The sequence below is a fragment of the Tasmannia lanceolata genome, unplaced genomic scaffold (genome assembly GCF_043159265.1).
Source record: "Tasmannia lanceolata isolate RefF3 unplaced genomic scaffold, GAP_Taslan_0.1 ptg000005l, whole genome shotgun sequence".
NCBI classification, from domain to species: domain Eukaryota; kingdom Viridiplantae; phylum Streptophyta; class Magnoliopsida; order Canellales; family Winteraceae; genus Tasmannia; species Tasmannia lanceolata.
The window spans coordinates 23,026,326-23,032,885 of NW_027518682.1; the positions used below are offsets into that span (position 1 = coordinate 23,026,326).

The 6,560-nt window shown below is 40.7% G+C and overlaps 1 protein-coding gene across 2 annotated transcripts in view; it reads right to left on the minus strand.

The window, feature by feature from the left end:
* Positions 1–1,002, minus strand: part of PUM23 (pumilio 23) — a 32,750-nt gene extending 31,748 nt beyond the window's left edge. Inside the window, exon 1 of one of the 2 annotated variants that reach the window (XM_077380394.1) lies at positions 715–1,002. The gene's annotated coding sequence lies outside the window, so the exon portion shown is untranslated. The remainder of the gene's footprint in view (positions 1–714) is intronic. The other variant, XM_077380393.1, reaches the window with a different exon arrangement.
* Between the last annotated feature and the right edge of the window lie 5,558 nt (positions 1,003–6,560).

Consider the following 6,560-nt stretch of genomic DNA (forward strand, 5'->3'; position numbering starts at 1 on the left):
ACGAGATTTTCGGGAGCTCGTCCAATCACAAAAAGGACAGGTTTCTATGCCTAGGCCTACACTCTATGAAGCGGGTCCAAACTTCAAGCTATACATCTCACAATTCATTCCCACTTCTCTTCCGCGCTAAGCCCGGTTCGTACTATGGTTGTCTCGTCTAACTTAGGCATTAGAGGGTCTCGCGGAGTCCAACTCCGGTCCTTACCGCAACACTACAGCGGTTGGGAGAAGGGTGGAAGTCACCATTAAAAGCTAGCCGTCAAGGGGAGGGTGCCCGAGTCCGTATAAGCCCATCCATCCGATGTGGGATCTTTCCTTTTGCGTGGAACCCCAACAACAATTTTTAAAAGAAAACGCTAAAGCGTATAAACCCTAACTCGTTTATAGAAATACAAAAAAAAAAAAAAAAAAAAAAAAAAGGTAAAATTTCCATTTTCTTCTGTAATTCTCATCAAACTCGTCTTAAATCTAAAGCATGTATTCCATGAAACCCTAACACGTTTATAGAAATAGAAAAAACAAAGTAAGATTTCCATATTATTCTCTAGCTGTTCATCAAACTAGTCTAAGACAATAATAAATAAATAAAAAAAAAACGGTGCATTAGAAACCGAGCGAAAATGAATATTATATTTTCTTAGATTTCTCAAAGGCGGCGAAAAAATAAAGGATAAAAGGCTTAAGTAAATAGGAAAAAAGAGGAACGAAGCATACAGATAGAGTTGAGGTGGGTGATTGCAGGAACCAACTGGAGCCGTGGGGTTCTCAAGCCTTGGAAGCTCTTTCGGTTCGCCTTCCACCGCCACAGTTTTTTACCACCCACAGCCAAAAAGAAGGATGGGAAAGAATAACAACGGACACTTGCTAATTTGGTTTCAGGCGGAGGGCTTCGGTGATCTTATTGTCCCTCCAATCAACACCGCCTACAACATCCGTCCTACAATACAATCAACCCCTCTTCTTTCATTTATCCAAATATATCACTTTAACTACCCTCCGCAAACTCGGAAATGACTAAATGAGGCCTTATAAAGTAGAGTTTTTATATGATGCCCTACTGTCAAGCACGGTGCGACTGGTATCGCCCTTCGTATTTGATCCAACAGCAGCCCTGCTGTTTCAAGGTGGCAAACCGGTGGCACGGCATGCATACTTCTCGGCCCAACGTGGCACGGATAAGTTTGAGGTCAGGCATGGCCCATATCACTGTAGTTATTCGTGCTGTGCCCGTTTGCCACCTTGACTGGTGTTGGATCAAATATCAATGGTGGCACCTCCACCGTACCACCTACAAGGGACTTGACGGGTGAGACCCCCCTATACATTTCTGAATTAATTACAGGGTTCAATTGTCATGCCGGACCAAATGACTCAACCGATAGTTTGATTGTTTTCAGTTTTTATTCAATCTATTATTATTAATACCATCGAAAACCCTGTACATTTTTTTAAGTTACAATTTAAAGGGAAATATCCATTGAATTAAGGGCTGGGATGGAGTAGATTTTCTTTTCAATGGTCGGGGGCCCAATAGATGGTTTAGATCAGGGAACAAGTGGCACTCAGCTTATCGTTTTGGGGTGCTCTTATTTTTCCGGCATCTATCATAGAAGAACCCTAGAAACATTACATGTATGCAGTGAGACCACTCGATAAACGGCTTAGATTTTTATTTTTATTTTTTTTTTGAAATGGACATAGAAAATCAAGTACCCAAATGTTATTCATAAAAATGGATATAGAAAACTAACTCATTTTGTGCAACTCCAAAAACCCTCAACCCTCAACCTTTAATTTAGGATCATAAATTCAAAATTGATACATCATCAAATCAATCAATCATGCACGAGAGAAAAAAAAATCTCAAATAAGGCAAGTGCATTTCTCTCACAGATATTTACATGAAAACAAGTAGTAAATTGCTTGCAGGTTAAATAATAGGCCCCAACGGAAGGAACGAGAGAAAGGAAGAAGGGAGGAGGAAAGGGCATTTCACTTCTTGTTATTCTCTTTATGGGAAGGATTCCTCCAAAAGCCGGTGGTGTAGAGCGTAGCCCATATCCCCAATTCAACCTTTGATAGCACCTCCGACATATTGGACGACACAACAGGGTGTATATGGAGCAGCTCAGAATAGTGGAAGCATTTGGGTGTGAGGAGGCCGATATTGGTGGTGGACCGTTGATGCTTCCAGCTCTTGTTGTTGTTGAGAGCCTTCCGAGAGAGAGGGCGGAGGTGAACTTGAGGATGAGGAGGCTAGCCAGGCTGCACGGGAAGCAGCAGCAGCATAGCAATCCGCCGCCCGCAACGCTCCATTCCTTGGACGTCATCAAACTAAAACCACCGATATCTTCTGTCGGACTCCATCCACGAGATCTCCAGCGGATGAATTCCGGTTCCAGAGAACAAGAGATAATTGAGCCAAAGAAAAATATGCTATGCCTGTCATGCCCCCAAACCGAATTTCTGGCATACGCACGTAACAGCGCCACATATTCATTAAACCATGAATGTGTAAGGCATTCACACTTGAACCATGCAATAAATAGAGCTACTAAAGCAATAACTAATTAATTAATTCATCATCAGAGTTATCAATGCGGAAACTAAATCTTGTCCAACGGACTACATCAATAAACCAAATTAAATAACCAGATGTTCATTGTAACTAAAACTACTGTTTGAATAACTAAAAATAATAAATCCTAATCTGTCGCCCTTGCTCACTCCTAAGCCCGCGAACTCAAGTATCTACTGTTCTCCACCTGTAGTATAGAATGCGTAGAATGTGCTAATGCCAAGTGAAATAAACATGTCTACACTAATAACATAACATCAATTAAATAAAACAAAATAATTGGCAATATATGTAAATCTGTAACTGGCATAGCAATCTAGCTAGCAAAGTTGTGTACTAGCATAAACATGCATAACTGTATCTGTAATTGTAACTTATAACTGTGCCTGATGCCTAGTGTGTAACTGTGCCTAGGGGTGTAAACCAGCCGAGCCGAGCTTGGCTAGTCTCGGCTCAGGTCGTTAAGCTCAAAAGCTCAGCTCGGGCTTGAGCTCAGCTCGGCCAGGCTCGCGAGCCATGCCGAGCTTGGCTTATATTAAGGGCAATCATATATTCACACCTCTCATCTTCCCTGGACAGCCCTATCTAGTGTAATTTGACTACTTTTTTTACACCATGGGGAGTGGTCTAAGTAACAAATGGGGTTCCAAAAAAGAAGTAACATATTTTGCCTCCCCCTTTCACTCCATAGGCAACCCTTTTAGTGTATATATTAATATAATATATATATATATATATATATATGAGGAATATGTTCGTGCGCTCAAGCTCTAATAGGGAATGGTGCGCTTGAGTGCACCAATCACATGGGTCCCACAATTTCTGTGGGGATCCAAACCATTCATTTGCAAGGCCCTATCATAGATAGGGTGTGTACCAAAAATCAGCTCCATTGAATCATCCTAACCCCTCCAAAAGTGGAGGGCAAAAATGGGCAGATTTGTGGTCTGTCCATTTTGACCTCCACAAATGGATAGGTTAGGATGATCCTATGGAGCTGATTTTTTGTACACACCCTATCTATGTAAGGCCCTTTCTAGTGAATGCTTTGGATCATCCTAACAATGTGGGCCTCATTGATTTGAGAGCTCAAGCTCACCATAAGGTTCCAATGCTCAAGCTCACAATCATTTTCCTCTATATATATATATATATATATATATATATATATATATTAAATCCTTAACGAGCCTGGCAAGCCGGCTCGGCTCAGCTCATTAAGGATTCGAGCCGAGCTAGAGCGAGCTTTCGAGCCCGAGCCAAAATTGACACCCTTAACTGTGCCTGATGCCTAGTGTAGTGAGACTAGTATTGCTAGACTATGTAGTCAACGGAACCTGCCTACTAACTCGTAGGAAGCTGAATCCAAACGATCTCGTACGAGATTTCACCCTCAAAAATATTGCGTAGGGTGATACTGTGGCTTGATTCATGACTTTTCTTCGATGGCTTAGAAAAAGTTGCATACACTAATAATCATGCAAAACACTTCGTCTTAAAGGACATTAACTGTCGCATCCTTACTCGGACAACACCATGTCCTGATGCAAAAACTGTGACTATAAAGTCCAACTGGCACATACGTGCGTGTGGTAGATCCGAACTCGGAGTCGATACCATACCGTGACTATTGACCCTCGTGTATACTAACACAGTCAATATCAATCAAGAACATGCATAACTTGCATAATGAGTCATATTCAATAAATAGAATAATTGTGGTACAACAAGTCTACATACATGTGGTACTCGTGTGAATCGTTTCCCACAAACAAGATCACTAAATCAGTGTGTAGTATCACCTACAGTCCATATTAATTACTAATTAACATTTTGGATCAATACTTATGTCTTTTGGAACAAATCTGTGTCTCCAAAACTTATTGGAAAACCTCCCAAAATCGACCCTTCTTGGTGTGTTCGGGCGTCCGAACCGGGTGTCCAAGGACCCCCTTCGGGAGTCCAAGTCACCCCCCTTGGGCGCCTCTGAGATTTTTTCCTTCTCGGGAATTCTCGAGTATGGGTGTTCGGGCGCTCGACCCTTTCCTTTCGAGTGCCTTCTTAGGGCGTTCGAATCTCGCAATTTGGGTTTTTTCTCAAAACTCGCAAAAACACTGTTTCCTCCGGATTTTCTACCCGAAAACCCTTCTTTCTTATTATCTAACGCGAAAGAGTGCGAAGATCTTTGGGGAAAAACCAATTCCCTCAACCATAATAAATGGTTCTTCAATCGAAGAACGCAAAACTTGATTTAATCAATATAGAAACGCTCTAACTTTATTCCCAGGAGATCTAAATCTCTTAAGAGAATCGAATAACCCAAATTATATTTACATACCTCTTTAGCAGATGGATTTTCAAGCTTTTTTCTTCGTTCTCCTCTCCCAAAGCTCCACACAATTTCTTTTAGGGTTAAAGTTCTAAAATATGTAGCTTAAGAGTTTATTTATAAACTCTTGTTTTTAAGAGTCCTAATTTAGCAGGCTTTTTGGAAACCCTAACTCATTCTAACTTTATCTCTTTTTCTTTTTTTATTTATTAAATAAAACTTATTTATTTTTCGGAACAAAAATACCCTCTCAAAAACGGATCCACGTTTTGGGGTATTTCAATTCCCCTTCTCCCTCTATCTATTTCGATACTTACTATAAATAAAAATCGAATTACTAAAATTAATAAAATTCAACTTCCGCAGTTCACTTCACTTTCTCATCGCCAGTTTCGAGGGTCCAATCGGTCTTCTCCCCCAATCCAAAGACAAAATAAATGGGTGAACGCAATGCCAAATGCCCCATCTTTATCTCCTCAAACAATTCCCATTGAAACCATGCATGTTTTTCAACTCTCCAAATTAAGGTCGGGCTCCAGACCTTTGGAAATAGTATAAAATTCAACATTCTATATGTGACCATTATTATCCCTTTTTTTCTTCTTTTGAATGGGTGGTTGTGACAACTATTATCCTTTGGTATCTGATAATTCATATGGAAATGTAGTTAACAAATCTACTAGGACTGATTTTCCTCGCATGTGGAGCTGCCCGCCCTTATGTTTGTTCTGCCTAGAATTCGTAGCTAGTTTTCATCGGGAGCTCTTGATTCACAAGTGCCAACAAAATTAGACTAGTGCAAGTCACAACTTCAAAACGTACTCGTATACCAACAGTCCAAACTTAGCGTGTGAGTGGAGCAGAGAGATGTGCATTTCCAGTGAATTGACGGTGATGACTGCCAAGGAAAAGAAAATTTTAAATCAATCTATTCCTTAACAGGGAACAAAAATCATGAATTCGAATCAGATTCCTATCGATAGTGTAGTAGGAGCTCCATGGGATAATCCCATGATTCTGCACAAAAAAGAGGGAACTACGAGCTCCCATACGAAAATCTAGACTCATTTACTCACTCCCACAATCGAAATAAAGCCCAGTTTCTATAAAAAAAATAAGAAAGTGAAACACTTATCAAGTCCTCAATATCTTGCAATGCCTTCAAAAGAAGCAATTCCTTGAGACGTCGTTCTCTCGACATAAAATGGTGTAAAATTTGTAATGGTTCTGTATGTGGGACATCTTGCCTATTTTCCTGGTAGAAATCCAAGAAAAAGGATCCAGCCTCAGCAGAAGTCGGTCCTTATTACACAAGTGCAAATTGGCGTTCATGTTTCGCACAGTGGCATTTCAGGTCCGATATATAGGAGTGAAGAGCAAACTGGCCAGAGTGGGAATGGTCGACCGACTTCTGCTCTATTTTTGCCCGGTTTTCTTACTCCAACAAGAAGGAAAGTGCTGGAGACACCATATATGAGCTTAACAATCCTACTAATCATCTTCAGGGATTTGGTCCCATTTACGTGGTGAAATAGTAATCACTCGTGATTTTGTTTGGGTTAAATCATGAGGACGATGCTCGAAAGAGGTGTAAATCAGTAGATAAGGCTGTTCGATGTAGCAAGGGCGTAATGTGAGTCTTTGGCAGTTGGT